Raw genomic sequence first — 20,568 nt, 5'->3', positions numbered from 1 at the left:
TGGGGAAGAGAAAGGAGTGTCCACTTGGGACAGAGAATGGTTCTACTTGTTCGTTCCTCATTTTCTTCCACTTTCAAATCAATCATGTATGGAGTAAACAGTGTCACAGTTGGATTGATAATTCTGTTATGAGCATGGCTTTTTACAAACTTTCTTCCTAAACTGTCTACTAGAATCCTCCAGCAATGTAGTTAGAGGAGTCCTCCCTTTGAAAAGGGGTTGGTCTTTGATAGCTTGGGCCAATGGATACCGTGGAAGCGTTGCTACAGGGCTGGACTTTAACAAAACTGATAGTTTTCTAAGTTGAGTTCTTGGAGCCCTGAGCCATCATGTAAAGTCCAACAACCTGTTGGAGAGACGGGTGAAAAGGCCATGTGACTACATGAAAAGGAAAAGGAGACCAGCTGAGCTCAATGCAACTGGCCAAAGCAGGAGACATGCAAGCCAAGCCATCTTGGGGCCACCTGTCCAGCTTAGCCACCATCTGAAAATCACCATGTGACCTCAGTTGTCACGTGGTAGAGCTGAAGAAATCACTCACAAAATAATGAGATTTCATAGAATGCAATTTTAACTTGTTTAAATTATGGCTTAGTTTACTATGTAGCAGTAGATAAATCGGACAATGCCCCTTCACATTTTACAAACTGCTATTAATACATGATCACATTTCTGGATCACCTTTCATCATTGCCCTTCTTAGCTACACATAAGCCTCCAGGTATTTTTCTTCCAAACAATAAGCAGCTTGTATATTTCCCCAATAATCTCATATGCAAAACACATATCTACTGAGTTCTTAAACATATGGTGAATTCCCCATACACAATTCAAAAAAGAAATGATGAAAATAACATGAACTGAATTTCAGAAGTCAATGGAATGGTGATGGTACTTAAAAATCACAGTTTCCCTAAGTGATAGTAATAGTATACAAAAATGATTCCCTTGCAGAGGGTGATATGAAATCTCATCTGCAAACAACAGTACCTTGGATAGTTACCAGTGCATTGCTTCTAGAAGGATATCTTGTAAAAGGTTTGGCGGTTTTATCATCGCTGTTTTGTATTTGTATTTAACATTCTTAAGCAGCTGTATCACTAGTTAAGAGGGTTTTGGATGATTTTCAGATAAACGATCTGTACTCCTATAGGTGATACATAAAAATGTTTCTTTGTTTTATCTTAAACTGTATTGTGGTTTCTTACTGACTCAGGACCAGCCATATCCCCATGATCTCTGAGTTGTCGTTTTCTAATCTTTCTATCCTTCTCCCCTGCTGAAGAGATGTTAGCTGTGAATTCTTTTGTCTGTGAATGAATCTGCAACATTTCCTTCATCTGTTCTAACCTGCAATTTACACTTCCTCATCCACTAAAATAACACAATTGAACTTATTGAGATGGTTCTAAATTAAAAGTAAACAGTCACTGAATGAGGCAGGTATTTCCATAATAAAATGTTTGCAGTTGGTGAATTTTTGCAGAGATAAGATTTAGGTTGCTATGATTTTTTTTTTTTTTCAGTTCTTAGATACTAGCCTAGGATTTAAATACTGGAAGTAGCTATGAGTAAACTCCAAATGAATACCTGTCATTATAGTCATTGATCTCCATTTTCAGTCTTATTTACAGTAGTAAAACAGTATGGATAAAATGAGTGTTTAATATCATTAAATACTGAATGTATCATTCAGTATTTTAGGACATCTACACAGGTCAAAATAAATTGGGATTGAAAGGATTTAATAGCATACATTAATTGCAGAATAATAAATTACTCTGTATAATTCAAGGTCTCCAATTTTATCTTTTAAATATGTATGTACTTGGAGTAGCTGCATAATTACTTCAGTCTTCCTTCCACCTCAGTTTTAGACCGAGTTGTGAACAGTGCACACCCTTCTGCCCACCCCATGCACGTATACACTTACAGCCATCCACATAATCTTGTTTCATTTATAGAACTAGTTTTAAATAACCAAGAACAAATTGGAACGCAATCTTCAAACATACTAAAAGCATTGCAAATCCAGCTGAATAAAAATCAAGAATAGGTCTTCCGTTCCTTTCATAGGACACAGAACCAAATGTGCAGCCAAATTATCTTCCCATTAAGGTCACATTCTCATTTTTGTAGGAGAAAATCAAAGGAGTCTACCCCAGAAGCATCCAGTCTGTTAAATCCCATTATTGAAATGAACTTGGGAAATGATGACACACACCTTCCTGTCCCTCCTCATCAGTTCAGAATTTGGAGGGGCAAAGGAAGTGGAACGCATGCTCAATTGGGGCAGTAAATACTAGGCTGTAGGAGACTGTTTTACTGTTAAATACAGTAATGGGTTTTTAATGGCTGCTGTCCAAAGTTACACTGGAGAAAAATGGTTTATTAGTAATAATAATAGCTGGCACTTTTATCTTCAAAGCACTTTACAAACATTAGCTCATTAATCCTCTAACTGCCACTGGGAGGGTGCGTTAATGTTTTTATCCTCAGTTTACAGCTGGTGAGACAGGAAAATAGAAGGTAGAAACCAAGTTTTCAAAAGGAGGTTTTGTGTATGGAGGTCAATTTCCAATTCAAACAACTCATATCAATTTTTATATACAATTGAATGGTATTCACTCTGACGACTGTCATTCCTTTTTTGAGGGGATAGTAATTAAGGTCAAATCCAATTTATTTGAACTTGATTCACATGAGATACACCTGAATTGCTCATTCCTGGTCCTTTAGCACTATTTCAAGCAAATCAATTGTGTTCAGAATCTATTCAGCCCAAATCAATTACATGCAGAAACTTGTATGCATGGAAAAAGGTCTCTTGAGACCCTTTGAAATTTAGCTCCACTGAGAGTTGCTGGAGATCACAATGTGAAAGAGGTTCAAGGTCAAATTTAAACACCTTTATTCTGGCTTTCTATTTTTAACCATTCACTCAGATCTCCTTTCCAGAATATACTATATGTCTTAAATTAGTGAACAATAATGAACGACCCAAACAGTCTATTAATCCTTCTGGTGTAGTGTGTAGATGGTAAAATTATTATTGGTTTTCTTTCTTTACTTGTCACCAAGGACGATGTTTTCAATTCTTTGCCATTGTACAATGCCTTAAGTATTTTAACTGAATAAATCATTTCCCCACTGTGTCATTAGATGCAATGTAGACAACAAGTTTACAAATTCTCTGAATTTATAATACAAAAATAAACGCATTTGTTAAGGAGCCAAGTGCTATACTCTAAAGAAGCAGGCATGGATCAAACAAAAGCCTTATAGCAAATTCACTCCATATAGTCCAAGGAAATGGGATCTACTGTCTAGACTAAGCAGAAAGCAAACACATTTCTGCCACTATCTATTACATAAAAAAGTCTTCTGGAGTCAGTGTTCGAGAATGCTATTTATATTTTGCATATTAAAAAATTAACATTTTTCTAAATACTACATACCCCCAAAATCAAATACCTCTCAAAATTCCCACATATATTGACCATGCCTAGAATAGGGTTGATTTTTCCCTCCAAAGCCTTATCTTAATTGACAGCTGCTAATAAAGACAGTGCCACCATTATGATGGGTGTCATTTTCAAAAACAGCCAGCCTGGGATATGGCATCTGCCGTTGCCAACTATGTCTATCTTAATCTGGAGTGGCAGATACACCTTTGTGGAAATGCCAAGCGTGTAATGCAATTGGTTACATATAATACCCGGATATGAGGGAAATCTATGCATATTGAGATTACAGAGTATCAGAAACATTTCCACCAAGAAATAAAAGATGGTAATGAAGGCAACCAAAACGTTTGGTGAGGGTGAAGGTTGATTTTTACATATATTGGTGCCCAGGACAGAGTTCAGGAGGACTCAGACATCAGACACTTTTATGACATGATTTTGCAGAAAACACAAATGTCTTTCTTTGCCAATGTACCTCCCACACGGGAGTGTCTCACCCACATGGGAGTGTCTCACAGCAAATCTTTGCAACAAGAATTTTAAATCCTCTTTTTAAATGCCACCACTCCGAGGATTAGCATTCAATATCATTTAATACTTAAGGAGGAGCCCTTAAATATCTACTTTCCATATGACAAAATAATACATAGAAGAGGCAAATCTGGATGGTCCTTGACAAAGACCATAGTTAGAGAATCCTGCTAATCCCGGGGTGCTGGTACTATGGACATTGCCCAGGTGGGGAATGAAGTCCAAGAGTGAAGAGAATGGGTATGTAATGAACTGAATGTGTGTCTCTTCCAAATTCATATGTTGAAACCCTAATCTCAATGAAAAGCTATTTGGAGGTGTAGCATTTGCAAGGGAATTGGATCATGAGAGTGGTGCCCCATGAATGTGATCAGTAGCCTTATAAAAGCAATACTGGAGAACTCTTGAACTCTTTTTGTCATTCTCACCAGGAAGGTATAAAGAGAAGTCAGCAGTCTGCAAATCAGAAGAAGGCTTTCATAAGAACCAGACTATGCTGGAATCCTGATGTCAGGCTTCCAGTCCCCAGAACTGTGACAAACAAATTTCTATTGTTTATAAACCTCCCGTTCTGTGGTACTTTGTTACAGTAGTCTTGACTAAGATGGGGTGTTTAGGGGTCTGCTGGACTCAAAGGCAGCACAGTGTCAAGAGTAAAAGAGGTTGAGGCTGGAGATTAGATACTTTTGAGCTGGAATACTACTGGCTTGGCCACTTCCAAGTCATACTGTGTGACCTTGGACAAGGACACCTATTGTCTGTGACACTCCGCATTAAACGAATATTAGCATAACAGTACTTTCCTCAAAACACTGATGCAGAGATTATAAAATACATCATTAACATTTAGTAATGGACAGGTAATTTAACTGTTTGCCTGGCATAGCCTCAATTCTGTCTCTAGCACAAAGCAGTTACTCAATAAAAGCCTTTAATGATTAGTCACTGTCACTGTCTCATAGCACATTCAATAAATCAATCATTTAATCAGTCAATGTATAATGGAATTAAGGAACCTATAAAAAAAGTCGAATCTCCTTATATTTGCACAGGGTTATATTCAACCTTCACAGTCCAACTCTCACATCCATACATGACCACTGGAAAAACCATAGCCTTGACTAGATGGACCTTTGTTGGCAAAGTAATGTCTCTGCTTTTGAATATGCTATCTAGGTTGGTCATAACTTTCTTTCCAAGGAGTAAGCGTCTTTTAATTTCATGGCTGCAATCACCATCTGCAGTGATTTTGGAGCCCAAAAAAATGTCTGACACTTCCCCATCTATTTCCCATGAAGTGATGGGACCAGATGCCATGATCTTAGTTTTCTGAATGTTGAGCTTTAAGCCAACTTTTTCAGTCTCCTCAAGAGGCTTTTTAGTTCCTCTTCACTTTCTGGCATAAGGGATGGTATCATCTGCATATCTGAGGTTATTGATATTTCTCCTGGCAATCTTGATTCCAGCTTGTGCTTCTTCCAGCCCAGCATTTCTCATGATGTACTCTGCATAGAAGTTAAATAAGCAGGGTGACAACATACAGCCTTGACGTACTCCTTTTCCTATTTGGAACCAGTCTGTTGTTTCATGTCCAGTTCTCATGTATGGATGTGAGAGTTGGACTGTGAAGAAAGCTGAGAGCCAAAGAATTGATGCTCTTGAACTGTGGTGTTGGAGAAGACTCTTGAGAGTCCCTTGGGCTGCAAGGAGATCCAACCAGACCATTCTAAAGGAGATCAGTCCTGGGTGTTCATTGGAAGGACTGATGCTGAGGCTGAAACTCCAGTACTTTGGCCACCTCATGCGAAGAGTTGACTCATTGGAAAAGGACAGGGAGGCCTGGCGTGCTGCAATTCGTGGGGTTGCAAAGAGTCGGACACGACTGAGCGACTGAACTGACTGAACTGAACTGATATTCAACCTTGGACAGAAAACTGGTGAATTTTTCAGTATTTCCCCTAGACTCATTGCATTCCCTCAGCTTATATGTTAATTCTTAATTTGCTTTTTTAAAACAAATCAGTTATACAATATTTCTCTTTTCTTTCAAAGAAGGAAATTTAAACGCTGTAGAGTGTATTATGAACTGAGTTACATATGATGGTATCTGCACTTTCTTTCTGGCTTCACCACTGCCCAGCCCACTATTCAACCTTAGCTCAGTATTTTTCCTCTACAAAATAAGCTAACAACTTATTCCGTTTTGTCTGCCCTGTTGTTGAAAAAGTCAAATTAGATATGGGAAAATTCTGTAAAAACCTTAAAGTACTCAAACAATGATTTTTTTTAAACAGAAATATTCAGCAGTAATCTTCTAAATGAATGTAAATGCTGTGTTGAATGTCAGTTCAGTTCAGTTCAGTTCAGTCGCTCAGTCGTGTCAGACTCTGCGTCCCATGAATCACAGCACGCCAGGCCTCCCTGTCCATCACCAACTCCCAGAGTTCACCCAAACTCATGTGCATGGAATCGGTGATGCCATCCAGCCATCTCATCCTCTGTCATCCCCTTCTCCTCCTGCCCCCAATCCCTCCCAGCCTCAGAGTCTTTTCCAATGAGTCAACTCTTCGCATGAGGTGGCCAAAGTACTGGAGTTTCAGCCTCAGCATCAGTCCTTCCAATGAACACCCAGGACTGATCTCCTTTAGGATGGACTGGTTGGATCTCCTTGCAGTCCAAGGGACTCTCAAGAGTCTTCGCCAACACCACAGTTCAAAAGCATCAATTCTTCAGCGCTCAGCTTTCTTCACAGTCCAAATCTCACATCTATACATGACCACTGGAAAAACCATAGCCTGACTAGACGGACCTTTGTTGGCAAAGTAAGATCTCTGCTTTTGAATATGCTATCTAGGTTGGTCATAACTTTCCTTCCAAGTTTTGAATGTCAAGGGTCTCAGAAAAGGTCAATACTTGTCTTCCCCTTGAACCTTTGCACAGGAGATGTATTTTTCTTTGAACACATCAATATGTAAGACATCCCATAGTAAGCTGATATCCTGTCACATCACTTTGTTTAGTGCTCTTCAACACAGTAACAAACTAAATTCACAGTCAGCTCTAATAGCAACAAATCATTAAAAATCTCCAAAAATTTCTCACCAATTTACTTTCTATTACTTTGGAAACTATGTTCCTTAGCCAGGGTAAATACAAATTTCTCGTATCAGGATGCTACCAATATATCCCTGATTTAGTTTCTCATCCTCTTTATCCTGATAACACTGCATCACAGAGGGGGAGCCCTTCAGAGATCCAAATATCCAGGTCACAATGACTTTAGGCTATCAGAGTATTATCTGAGGGTATCTCCACTTCTTGGGCACATCTATAATTCCTAGAGTTAAAATCACCACTTACAGCAAAAGCTTCTATTAGGGAGGAACCTCTGCTAAAAATGCAAACCTGTTACCAAAGAAGCTAGAATCCATTGTTTGCCTTATTCACTGTGCTTTACAGCTTTCTCTTGGAAGGCAGAGATAATTCAAGGGAAAGGGCAAGTTTGTTTTGAAGTTTGAAGCTTCAACTGAAACCCACTTCTGGCCATGAACATGCCCACCTGGGGCAATGAAGGAGGATCAGAGGAAGGAATAACAAAGGGAAAGGGAAAATGATGGCCTCGAATGCAAATTTCAGGATTCTCCCTTTTGTCCAGCTTTCGGCAGTTTGGGTTTTCTTCTTCCCCCTTATACAAGTTCTATAATTGTGAAGTCTTCAGGGTGTGCTGGATATTCCTCAGTAGCTCTCCAGATTTATATTTACTCTCCACCTTCCTCCAGGCTGCTCTGTGCAGAGGTAACCAACTGCAGCAGATCACTTGGACCAGGCTCCTTCGTCCTCTGACTGCTGGGTACAGTAGTGGGTACCTCCCAGTGGGTACAGCCACTGGGAGGAAGAAGCAAGAGATCTTGGGGTAGGAGGAGACCGGTGTCCTGCGACTTGACAATGGCTGTTTCTATAAAACCACAGGTTCTGTCTGCAACCTTCCCCAGAGCTATGGCTCCCATCTTTCAGTAACTTCTTTCTCCTGTCTTCCCTCTAGACTAAGGGCAGTAATAGCCCAGGGTTGCCTCAGCAGCCTTTCCTTGTTGGCTTCCCTCAACTCTGCCCCAAAAGATGTGGTTGGTTTCTTCTTTAAATTCCCTTCAATTGTCCCATATGAGTACCACTTACATACAAGGGGAAAAAAAATCAAGTGAAAGCAAGAGAGTGCCAACTTTTACCCAGAGGAGATTAAAAAAACTCTGGGTCCTTTAACACTGCCAAGAGAACATGCTACCCTGTTCCTGTGGATGGCACTCTGCCACCAGAGCATTCAAGTCCAATACTGCAAGATCATCACGTTTCTCAAGATGAGTCAGAAATATGAATTTTATGTGAAATCCCTGGTTTTAAAATATTGACTTAAGTATTTTCTAAATATGTCTTAGGCCAAAGAAAACACATATGTAGGCTGGGTTCAGTCCAAGGGACATAGGGCTGGATCTTAAATAGACTATGGTGCCTCTTAAAAAAAAAATCTGCTTTTCGTTATAATGCAAAATTATATCAAGAAACATAGAAATTATCATCTATACAACTCTTTCCTACACAATTAATTAATCTAAAAACAATAACTTTCTCTCCCTCATTTGAAATTTCATAGCAAAAACAGAACTATCTGGAACCCAAAAGTGACAAGAATCTTGATATCTAGGATTGTTCTAAATGTATGAATCTAATCAAATCACATAGTTTCTGCATGGCTCTCTCCATTCATCTGCAAAATCAGGATAATGACTTTTTCCCTACCATCTTCACAGGGACATTCGGCTGAAAAATGAAATAATACATAGTAAATGAAAAGCACATTTAAGCTCTTCAGAGAATAAAGTGCTGTATAAACCAAAGGGATTACTAAGAAAAACCTCAGAGGTTAGTCAGAGCTTTTCTTCTTTTCCAACCACATTTCATGACGCCAAGGTAACTGTAAGTCAACGCCGCAGGCCAGCACAATGTTATAGAAGACGTCTCCAAATCTAAGGTGGTGGTTCTCAACTCTGGCATTACTATTTCACCGGAGTTTTTCAAAAATCCACATGCCTGGTCACCACTTCCAAGAATTCTTACTGAATTTATCTGGCTTGGCAATTTTTAAAAAGTTCTCTAGATGATTCTCATTTCAGTCAAGCCTGAAGACTACTATCCAGGATTTTTCAAACGTGAAACAATCACTATCTGCATATGTACATCTAATTGATGTAATAAACAAAGTTCCAAGATTTTAACAGTAACATAATGTGCTGTGCCATGCTGTGCTGATAGCGCAGTTGTGTCTGTTTCTTTGCCCGCCAGGCTCCTCTGTCCATGGGGATTCTCCAGGCAAGAATACTAGAGTGGGTTGCCATGCCCTCTTCCAGGGCATCTTCCCAATCAGCTGAGCCACCAATAAGTTCACACTTATTCATATACATAGACACACTCGTGTCTATCTTTTATCCATTCACACACTGAGAATGGAATAAAAATTATTATAATAAGAAGCCAGAATTTATTGAGTGCTTAATGCATTCTAGTAAGTTGGCTACCTAGATTGCTGCATATAACACTCAGTCACTAAGCCGTGTCCAAATCTGTGCAACCTCATGAACTGCAGCATGCCAGGCTCCTCTGTCCTCCACTATCTCCTGAGTTTGTTTAGTTTCATGTCCACTGAGTCAGTGATGCCATCTACCATCTCATTCTCTGCCACTCCCTTTTCTTTTTGCCTTCCCAGCATCACAGTCTTTCCAATGAGTTGGCCCTTCACATCATGTGGCCAAAATATTGGAGTTTAATGAATATTCAGAGTTGATTTCCTTTAGGACTGACTGGTTTGGGTATGGATAGTGCTCCACATCTCCATAGACGAAATCAGTTTTAGGGAGGTTAAAATGACTTACTCAGGACCATGCATTGAGGAATTAACAGAACTGGACTGGGAACCCTGGCAGCCTGACTCTTACAGTCATGATATTTATGTAATAACTACCACACCCTGTTTGCTTCCCACTGTGACAGAACCTGTAGTGTTTAAAAGATAAGTGAAATGAAGCCTGTGGCCTCAAAAAGATTCTGCCATCTGATACGGGAATTGTGATGCAGACTAAACTTCACAGGTTAAACAGGAAAATAGTACATTATCGTCCCTGGAATGAGGGAGAGGTGGATTGGAAAATGGGCAATGCCTGGCTTTACTAAGCTTCTACTTCACAACTACAGAGGAAATGAGATGTACTCAGACATCCGAAGAGAGAATGTAATAAGACCACCAGGCAAAAAAAACACCTGGTCAAAGAACAGACTGCATTTATATATTAGCCATTCAGCACATTTATTATTATCACCTCCTGGTATCACTTGGATTGAATGTTTATGCCTCTCTAAATTTACCAAATTATCATCTCAACCAGCAAACCACAACTTTTGAAGAATTCACCACAGTTCAAAATTTTATTTCTGATTCTTACTGAAAAATTGTACACAAACCCAACTGTAACACACATGTACACACACACACACACACACACACACACACACACTCTCTTAATGTGATTTCCAAAGAGGTAAACAAGTTGCAATTTTTGGTAGTAATAAACTCATGTGAAAATTAAGTAAAAATTTTTAGAAAAATTTTAATAACTGAAAACAGAATATTCTTTCTCTTTGTACTTGTATTATCTAAACACAATGGGAATGTAAGCAAGACCATTTTTTTATCCACAATACATAAAATCTCAATTAGTTATGGTCTATTTGTGCACTGACTAAAAACATTCGTTAACAAAACAGAATTTTCTAGTTTACTGGATAAATATACCAGGAGAAATTGCAGAATAATGTTAGGTTGCCAAGCAACCGCTGCTCTACTCCCTCATTCATCAAGCTTCTTATCCCAGTGCTAGAGAATTCCAACCAATTTGTTTCTTGGGAAAATTATAGTGACTTTCAGTAACACAATAACACTTTTATTCTCAGAAGATAAACTTAGATGTTCTTTTGATCAAAGGGATGTGTTAATTCATTATTCTCTACATGGTGCTAATGAGAAAGCTATAATTAACCAACTACATTATTGCAATGCACATAAAATAAACTGCAGTAATTAGTAATGTTTAAGGTGTTAACCAGCCTCCAAAATTAGAAAATACAGAATCTTTCCCCCAATAAAGATGCAGAGAAAAGAGAAATCACCACAGCTAATTAAACTGAGAATTGTTTCCATTCCCTACCCCATCTCCTCCCCAAAAGTGGGAGAGGCACAGGATCACCAAAATGTGAGAGATTTCATTTTAAAAGCAGAGAAAATGGCTCAGTGCCAAAATTTACCTGTAGGTAGACATAAATGCTGGAGAATAATGTAATCTTTTCTTTGAAAGAATGCTTAGCACAATATTTTTCCAGGAATGAATAGAAAGAATATTATGCTTTCACTCATTAGCTGTGTTAACTTAGCATATTGTATGTAAATCACCATAATAATTGCATTCTCTTCAGACTGAATTAGTTAGTTAGAATGAAGCTGTAATCAAAATGTTCATAATTGAAAATATAGTATTCTTGGTCTCGTTTTGAAAAAATAACAAGGAACACTGATTGAATCAAATAATACAGTACATCACTGAAAATAGCCTTGGTATAGAGATACATTGTTTCTCTAGATTATACCTTAGCATGTCAATTAGCTCCCCAAATCTGGATTTGTCATGGTTTTTTACTGTTACCCTTTGTCTTCAGCCTAACTTCAGCTTTCCATGTGCAAAATCTAAGATTGACTTTTTAGATTTTAGATTTTTTTTTAGGGAAAATATAAATAGTAAAAAGCTAAATTTTGTTTCTAAAACGTATTAGACTCTATGGCACTGCTGGCTGTCATAAATCAAAGGGCAAAATAATTTCCAATAAATGGAACATTTAATGCCAATGCTCCTGGGAAAGAATATGTAAATGATCACATGAATTTCAGGCAAGCTGTCACAGTAATTCCTCAAGGTACCCTTTAAAGATGACATATTCACTGTGAAGAAGGGGGCATTGGTTGTCTTGCAAAAGTCAAACTTGAAGCAATACTCTACTATATGAACTGATACAGGGCTTCCTGACATTCATTTCTTCAAATCTGATGCCATTAGCCACCCTCTATTACTTAATTTTCTTTTATGAGATAAAAATTGGTAGAATCTCAAATCTGCCTTAAATCATTACTTTTACTTAGATTTCCCCATAAAAAATGAGTCTGTCTAAAATATTTTGAAAAGCAAATTTGGGTCAAACAACCTTCAGTCTTCAAAGATTTCAGAAGCTAATTATAAAAACCAAGCTCCAATCCAGCAAATATTTTCCTAGGTGAGGTCTATTTTGTCAATGTCATAAGGAGCTTTATGATGGTGACATCTGTCTGGTTTCACTTGCTTCAGAGCCATCAAAATATGTCAATATTCTAAAAAGCAAGTAATTTTTAAATGAATTTAATACTAGTTCATTTAATGACATGAATTCACTTTAAGGTAATAAATATATTATGTGCAATATCAAATTCTAGCAGACCTGTAATTAGGTAAAGGGGATATATAACTTGCTCATTACTGGATATGTTGGAGCACCTGTACAACCAAGAGCAGTAATAAACATCCATAGCCTTTTCTTTAAAGGAAAGGACCCATAAGGTGCAACAGAGAACAATCTGGAAAACATACATTAATCATCACAGTCCCAAACTTCTGCAGTGAAGAGTAGAAACATGCCTGGAAAGAGATTTTAATGAACTGTCCTAGCCAGTATTCTTACTTGCCCAGAAATAACTATTTGTTTCCATTTATTCACTGACAATATTCAAGAGTTTGTGAGAAATGGTTATACACTATGTGCTCTGCCATTACTGGAGGGACATCCACAGCAGTACTTTTAAGGCCATAAAATAGAAATCTCCATTAACCAAGTTAAATTTTGAAAGTCACAGGGTGATCCATCCTAAAAATAATGAAATTAAGACAAAGCCAACTGCAACATTAGCAGATGAGAGAGGAAACATTTTTACACAAAAAGCAGTAAAGTCAACAATCTTTTGTTCTCTTATTACTAAAAGTTTCCCTAAATAGCTTTCTAAGCTTCTTTCTCCAACCCGGTTGGTTAATTTATGTCTTCCAATCTTCTGGAAATCAAAGCTTTGTAGAAGATGAACTGGACAGTAATACTAATGTCAATCGACGGTCTCCAAAATTAGAAATCAGTATTTTGCCTTCAGTAAAAACGCAGAGAAAAGAGAAGACGCCCTATCTACTTAAATTCAGGATTAATTTATAGTAACAGAAACGGGGTCAGCAACCATAACTTTAGTGTTGATTACACAGCAGACGCTGAGCTAAACTGTTTACTGGAATTATCTTACTCCACTTGCTCAAAAACCAGAAAAGGAAGGTATTGATACTATCCCTATTATTTAAAAGGGGAAACTGAGGCATGGGGTAAACGACTCGTCCAAAACCACACATCTCAGACCTATGAACCCACGTAAGCGCGGCGAGAGACTGCCTTGCACGAGCCCAGGTGGCTCACCAGTTGCCCACCTCCGCGCGCACGCGCATACGTGCCCCCAACCTGGGGCGTTCCGTGAGCGCGCCATCGCGCACGCGCATGCCCTGGCACCACTTGCCAGCTCTGGGGGCTCTTTGGGAGCCCCCCACCCACCCCGGCGGAGCTAACTCCGGCGCCACTCGCGTTTGGCTGAACCTGAGTCTTCCTCCGCGCCTTGTCGCCCTGCTGTGTCACTACACACCTGCCTTCAGTAGCTCACCTCCTACCCCTTCGCCGCCCGCCCTTCGGCTGACAGCCTGACCACCCAACCCCGCGCTCGCCCCAGGATGCGACTCGGGGTGTGGGTACCTGAGCCCTCGCGGTGGCGGCTTCTTCAGCCCCTGGCTTTTGGCAGGAATTCCTCAGTCCTGCTCCCGGATGAGAAAGTGAGGCTCGCAGTGAGCAAGAGGAGTGGGAATGAAGGGGCTGGCTGGCGTTCCCCAGCCTCCCGGCTCCAGTCCTTGCTTTCCAGATTAATCACTTTCTCCCTGCTCCCCCCAACCCCCACGCACACTCTCACTCAAAAAAAGAAGGGAGGGAGAGAGGCACAAAGAGGAAGAAGGGACCATCCGTGACTGGCATCTCTAGCTCCCCCAGCTCCGCTACCAGGGAGCCATGGCAACCACGCCCCCGACCTGCCCCCTCATCCCCTCGGTGGTCTGGGGAGGTGGAGCCCCTAACCTTCCCGATTTTCTCGTCCCCCACCCCCGCCCCACCAACCCAGGTGTCCAAAATCTCCCTTTTCAAGCTGACGGCCCGTATCAAACCTCAATGGCATGTGTAATCATCCCCTGAGAGTGGGATTAAGACAGTGGGGCGGCTGTGTTGGCGAAAGAGAACTGAGCCCTACGACCCAAGAGATGGTAGGGGGCAGGAAGGAGTCATGCCAGGACTAACCTTCAAACCCAGCTGGACTTAGCAGCCCCCACCCGGGTGAGGCTGGAATCTCCAGGAGGGTCTGGAATCCCCTCCAGAGAGAAGCAAGAGATGCAGGTAAGGGAGGCTGGAGAAAAGACAGAGTCAACCTACCTACCCATGACCAGGAGGAGAAAGTGGGAGCTGGAGGATTCGAGGAGCCGCTTTACTCCGTCCGACCGACCAGAACCTCCTGAATCCAGCCTCAGCCACCAGGGGGCGGGGCTGGGAAAGGGGGTGTCTCTAACTGGCCGAAGGCTGAGGGAACCTCGGACCACCCTACTTTGTGCAATGACGGAGCCCTGACTACGCACCATCACCGACCCACCATGGGTTGACTCCCTCCCCGCTGGAGCAAACCCATTATCCTCCTTCGGTCTCGCTCAGAGTTGGGGAACTCCCCGGGGCTAACAAGACATAAGCACATTAACCACTGCCCCCACCCCCTACCCCCGGCACACCTGAGTCGCCCCCAGTACCAGATCCTTTCTGTACCTTCCTTCGAGGAAACCGCTCCTTCAAGCTGGCTTGGAGCGGGAGAAGGGCGTGGAAGTCCAGCAGCTCCGGCGGATGCACGGGAGTTTCTCGCCGGCAGCTCCCAGCCGATCTGCACGCGGGTCTGCCCGCGGAGAGGCCGCCGCGCCCCTCCCACCGCCGGCAGTGGCCGCGAGGACGCGGACCTGTTCTGGCTTGCTCTCGGATCCACACCCTCCCCGCAGAGGGAGGCTCGCGCAGCTCCTCTCTGCGGTGGTTCTGCCCACCCACCCCACACCCACGCCGCTTATTCCCCCTCCCTTTCCTCGATCCCTTGGGACAGCGAGAGTTACAGGCTTAAGACTTTTATTTCACGGTGAAAAGCAAGGGACGGAGCCCAAACTTTGTTCGCCATTTTCTACGTCTATGGTTAAAAGAGGTAGGATCGTTGCCCCTTTTATCTACAAAAGAGAAATTTTAAAGTCCGTCTGCCTCCTGATAGCTCCACTCCGTACGTATTCCAGACACAGGTCGCCAGTCTGGTTTTCTCCCAGAGCTGCATGTTGGAGGGGTGTGGTGCCATGGACCTATTTAATTTTTTTGTTTGTTTGTTTTCCTTTTTGCTCTCATTACTCATTTAGAGGCGTGATGAGGCTTGCTATTTAATTCACAAATGATGCTACTTCCGCAAACTGGCAAATTATTGGTATTTGAATGTATGCACCTTCTTCTATTATCATTTTTTAATCGTCCTATTGACTTATGATCAATAATTTTATCATATTGTTCCCTAACATTTTTTCCTACTTATTCTGTATTAATTCACTAATGAATTAATCAATTATAAAATAGAAAAAAGTCTTGGGTGCTTATTTCCACTACAAAAGGCCACTTCTGTTGCCTTAGCAATTCCCCCCAAAAATGCAATTTTTATTTGAAGATTCCAAAATTAATCTGGGAAAGTTACAATCTTTGCAGTATAAAGTGATTTTTATACCCGTTTCATTTTTTCCCTCACCATAATCATATTTTCCAAAAATTTCACACAGTTCCACTTTTTAAAAAATTTTGTTGAATTTAAGTTCTCTTTGATGGTTAGAGAATCATTGAGTTCTAAGTTTTACTCTACTAAGGCAGTGAGATTGACCTTACAGTCTGGTTTTGTCCATTGAACAATGAGGGCATTTAGAGATGTGAGCCCCCCTCAGAGTTGGATGCCGCTATAGTGAGCAGCACCGGGAAGGCAACTCAGGATTCTGCTTCAGAAGCAACTGAATAAAATATTTTGAAAATGAACAAATGGACTTTTAAATTTTAATAATTGCTAACCTTGGAGCCCCAATTCTGTCAGTTCATGTGTGGGCATGGCTCTTACTGACTGTGTGGCAAATTGCAAATGCAAGTGAGGGCAGGATATATCCTGAGTTTAAACTGAACTGCTGGAGTAATTTCTTTGCCTGAGGCATCATTATTCACATGGCATGTTTTCTAAAGTAGAAACAAAGATAGAATATTGAATAAAATTCCAAAAGGGAAAGTACTATATTTGTAAGAAAACATTTCAGAGGTCAAGAAGACACAAAGCTAAGTTGATCTCCTGAGTATATCACCTTCTTGTAAGCATCTGCTGAGCAGAAGACTCAGAACTCCATCCTGGCCAAACCAACAGTGTACTGAAACCTTTTGCTCTTCTTTGCTTTATGGTATGTTTGCTTGACATTTGGATCCCTATTTTAAAAAACAAATGTTTGTTCAGCACCTACTAATTATCAGTCATTGTTCTAGGAGCCAGGGTACAGTGGAAAATTCAACAGGCAAGGCTAGTTACTTGTTTTTAAATTAACTACCCAAAGATATATAAGAGAATAGCAAGGCATGATACCGGAATCAAGAAGATGATAAGTCAGTTCTTAAACACGAGTTTTTCTTGAAAGGGGAAAAAACATGATTCTGCATGTAGATCAGGAAATAGCCCAAGAGTAAACCTGTGGCTTAAGGACAAACATTAAGTCCTCATGTACACAAAAAACTTTACCCCAGGCAAGTACATTTTAAGAAAGAAGCAAGGGACAGAGGGAAAAGGTAGGCTAGGGAAAAGGAAGGAAAGGAGGGAGGAAGGAAGACAGACAAATGATTAACCAAGAAAGGAAAATAGAATTTGAGAGAAAGAAAGTATTTTATCCAACTAAAGGAAGTTTGTTTGTTTGTTTTTTAAGGAATTCAAAATGGAGGCAGTGACTTAAACTTCCACATCCAAGAAACACTTCATAGTTATTACCTCCAAGGATAATTTCATATTTTTAATACATCGTCAAGGACAGGCAACCAATTCAGGTTTTCCCATCCCAAGAAACTTACAGATCTATTGCCTCTGCTTCTAGAAAGACTGGAACCTGACACCAGAAGGCAGCCTTCAGCCTGAATGGATGTTTGCTGAAGATACCTTCTGCTGCTGCTCTGAAATCCTCTCTTGGCTCCCATTCTCCGGTCTGACACTCTATTCAGCACATTTCTCACTCTACAAACAATCCTTATCTATCAGCCGTCACACCTTTGCATGTGGGTTCTGGAGAAAGACTGGATACTTATGTCACATGAAAATGTGATTGCCTTAGCCTTGAAAGGTGTGAATTTCTTGCTCACAATTGAGGAAGATCGTGGAAAATAAAATTTCAGCTATCAAATCACAAATGCAAGGGAGAAAAGGAGTTCTTTCATGAATAGAAGCAGAAGGTGAGAGAGATATGCTGGTCATCTGGAAAAAAAAGAGAAAGGATATTAAAAGCTGGGGTATTTTTCAGCTTTTACTGCTGATTTACTACCTACCCTCGGCCTGAACCATCATTTGGTATCATTCCCAGAGTAGGGCCATTGAAGGAATATTGGCTCTTGGCAAAGGCTAGTAGCTAGTGATATGGCATCATTCCTAGAAAAATTGTTTAGCAGAAGAGCTATAGTTTTGGAAACGGCATTTCAGTCTAGCAGTTCAGAATAGTCACAGATCGACAGAGGTTTTCCAGCCAACTGCTGTAATAAAGGAAAGCAGGATCTTTCCACTGAGGGATAAACCTTCAAAGGCAACCTTGGAAGTACAAAGCAGCCACCTTCAGCTTAGATATTAATAAAGCAAAAGAGGACCACATTAACTCTGAGGAGTTAAAATGACAGAGTTGATACTCCTTTAACTTGTCCTTTAATGTGAGAACAAAAGGACATGTATTAAAAATCAAAGGGCAATAATTCTGGAACAAATAAAAAGGTAAAATCTTAAATTTCACGCTGTGGATCATTAATATGTGTGATTCACCCTCAGGAGGTCATGGAACCAGATACTTTCCCTGGATTTTAATAGGACTAAGGAATTTTATGGTCATTAATAACACTATACTTATATAGCTAAAACATTGCTTATATCTTGTCAAATTTCAGGCTTCAAGGCATTTGTTGATTTCTTGTGGAGATCAGAAAGATTTCCTGTCCTCCAATTAGAAACACCTAACTGTCAATTATGGCTGGCTTACTTTCATATTGGTGATTTGTTCCAAAGTCCTAGGCAACCAAGTTTTATTCACATTTATTGGGGGAAAAGCCTGATATTTGGGGAAGATGAGAATTTCATCTGAATCTGTACTCCAAACAAAGTATAAAATCTTTTCAATCTGGTAAGGACCTCAGCTAACATATTCTCCTACAGCTTCTTTTTATACTTGACGTAGGTAAGGTTCAGAAATTTTCTCCAGGTGGTACAACTAGTTAGTGGCCTAGAAAATATTTTTTTAAATCTCCTCGTTTTTAATCTTGTATCATTTTAGAACGTGACGAGCCACTGCCATTCTGGAAGATAATTTATTCCAATTTTGCTACAGCAAACAAAATGTATGCTAAATAGTGAGACAGTGAGTGATGCACAAGAATAAGGACTGATCATTACAGAAAACATAGTTCAGCTGAAGTAAAGGACTTAGTTTATCTTTTTCATCTATTCTGTCCTGTTGGTTTGGGCCAATACGTCTTACTGCTGTCTGTATAACGTAACCATGTTAGAGAAAAAGGAGAGAACTAGTGGGTCTTCTTAATATAAGACATTATGTATGGCAGGATGTTTATTCCCCTCTATCCTCCTGTCTCACCCCTCAAATCTGTTCTTGTTTTTTTTTTTTTTTTAATTCCTGGGCACATGGCCACCTACTAAAAGACTGTATTTCCCAGTTTCCCTCATGACAAAGTGTAAACCGAAGACTAGATTCTCACTAAAGGGACATGAAGAGAAATGTAGTTGGCAATTTCCAGGTCATCGACTTAAAAATAATCTAGATTCTTTTAGCTCTTTTTCCTTCTAGCTAACCTGCAATGGTTAAAGTCTTACATTGAAGATGACAAAAGAGCATCTAGGAACCTGAGCTCCTGATGACTCTGTAAATCATCTCTTCTTTGAGCCAATGTCTTCTGAGGTCTCTGTATTATATTTATTTAGCCTTTCTCCTATGTAATACAACTGTTACCTCAATCATCAGAGCAATTTCAGAGCAGTAAAGTAAAATAAGAATGGAGGTACAGTGGATACTGCTATTTTTTTAAATTTCCCTGCATTTATCTGCATTAATATGGCTCAACCAGTACTAGGGAATAACAAATCCCTCTATGTTTATTTGGCTGATTGGAGGCTCATTCCAATGCTTCCTCTCTACTTCTGGTCCAGGTTATACAGTCATGACCAACCAACATTTTCCATCCCTCTGCTCAGAGCAATGACAGGCAGATTCAAAAGGAGTCAGTCAGAGACATATCTTGGACTTACTCTCAACAACTGGGATAAAAAGTGATGATTGCTCAGCAGGTCTGATGTAAGTGAGGCTGCTTCTTATCAACACTTAGAGCATGCCTGAGAATGAAAGCACCATGTGGGAAAGAAAAGGAGAGAGACAGATACTTGGTATTCTTATTTGAAGACCTTGATCTTCAAATAAGCTCAAAGTTCACTGTTTATTAAAAGCTAAAACTGGAATAAATCTCAATTTGTAGCTAGGTAAATGGAAAAAAATTTTCCACAAAATAATTTGCATTGGTTTCCTGTTTCTTGTGATCAGAATCATTTTTTTCACTATAAATGCCAAAGTAAGATTATTATCTTGGGATAAGTAACCTCAGATATGCAGATGACACCACCCTTATGGCAGAAAGTGAAGAAGAACTAAAGAGCCTCTTGATGAAAATGAAAGAGGAGAGTGAAAAAGTTGGCTTAAAGCTCAACATTCAGAAAACTAAGATCATGGCATCCAGTCCCATCACTTCATGGCAAATAGATGGGGAAACAGTGGCTGAATTTATTTTTCTGGGCTCCAAAATCACTGCAGATGGTGACTGCAGCCATGAAATTAAAAGACCGACGCCATTCCAGACGTGGCCTCGTGGGTGCTTCCACATTGGGAAGCACCCCAATTACCCGGTCCCCTCTTGATAAGAACCCGATGCCCGGACACCTCTCCGAACTCCACCCTGTGAATGAAGCCAACACGAAGGGGCAGTGATTCGCCCGTGCATCGTCCGGAAAAACCCCCAGGTTCCAAATACAGCTCGACAAGTGGCCTCT

The 20,568-nt window shown here is 40.3% G+C and overlaps 1 protein-coding gene across 11 annotated transcripts in view; it reads right to left on the bottom strand.

Annotated features, from left to right (window-relative positions):
- CHL1 (cell adhesion molecule L1-like) overlaps positions 1–20,568 on the bottom strand; it is a 356,522-nt gene that overhangs the window by 211,358 nt on the left and 124,596 nt on the right. For 4 of the 11 annotated variants that reach the window (XM_010862008.1, XM_010862020.1, XM_010862019.1 and 1 more), the window contains exon 1: positions 15,000–15,142. The exons of 1 other annotated variant lie outside the window; for it this stretch is intronic. The gene's annotated coding sequence lies outside the window, so the exon portion shown is untranslated. 6 more of the 11 variants (XM_010862013.1, XM_010862017.1, XM_010862012.1 and 3 more) reach the window with 5 other exon arrangements.

This window comes from Bison bison, unplaced genomic scaffold (genome assembly GCF_000754665.1).
Source record: "Bison bison bison isolate TAMUID 2011002044 unplaced genomic scaffold, Bison_UMD1.0 scf7180017864474, whole genome shotgun sequence".
Lineage (NCBI taxonomy): Eukaryota > Metazoa > Chordata > Mammalia > Artiodactyla > Bovidae > Bison > Bison bison.
Note: the sequence above shows the minus strand (reverse complement) of the source record. Positions and strands in the feature narration are given on the sequence as shown.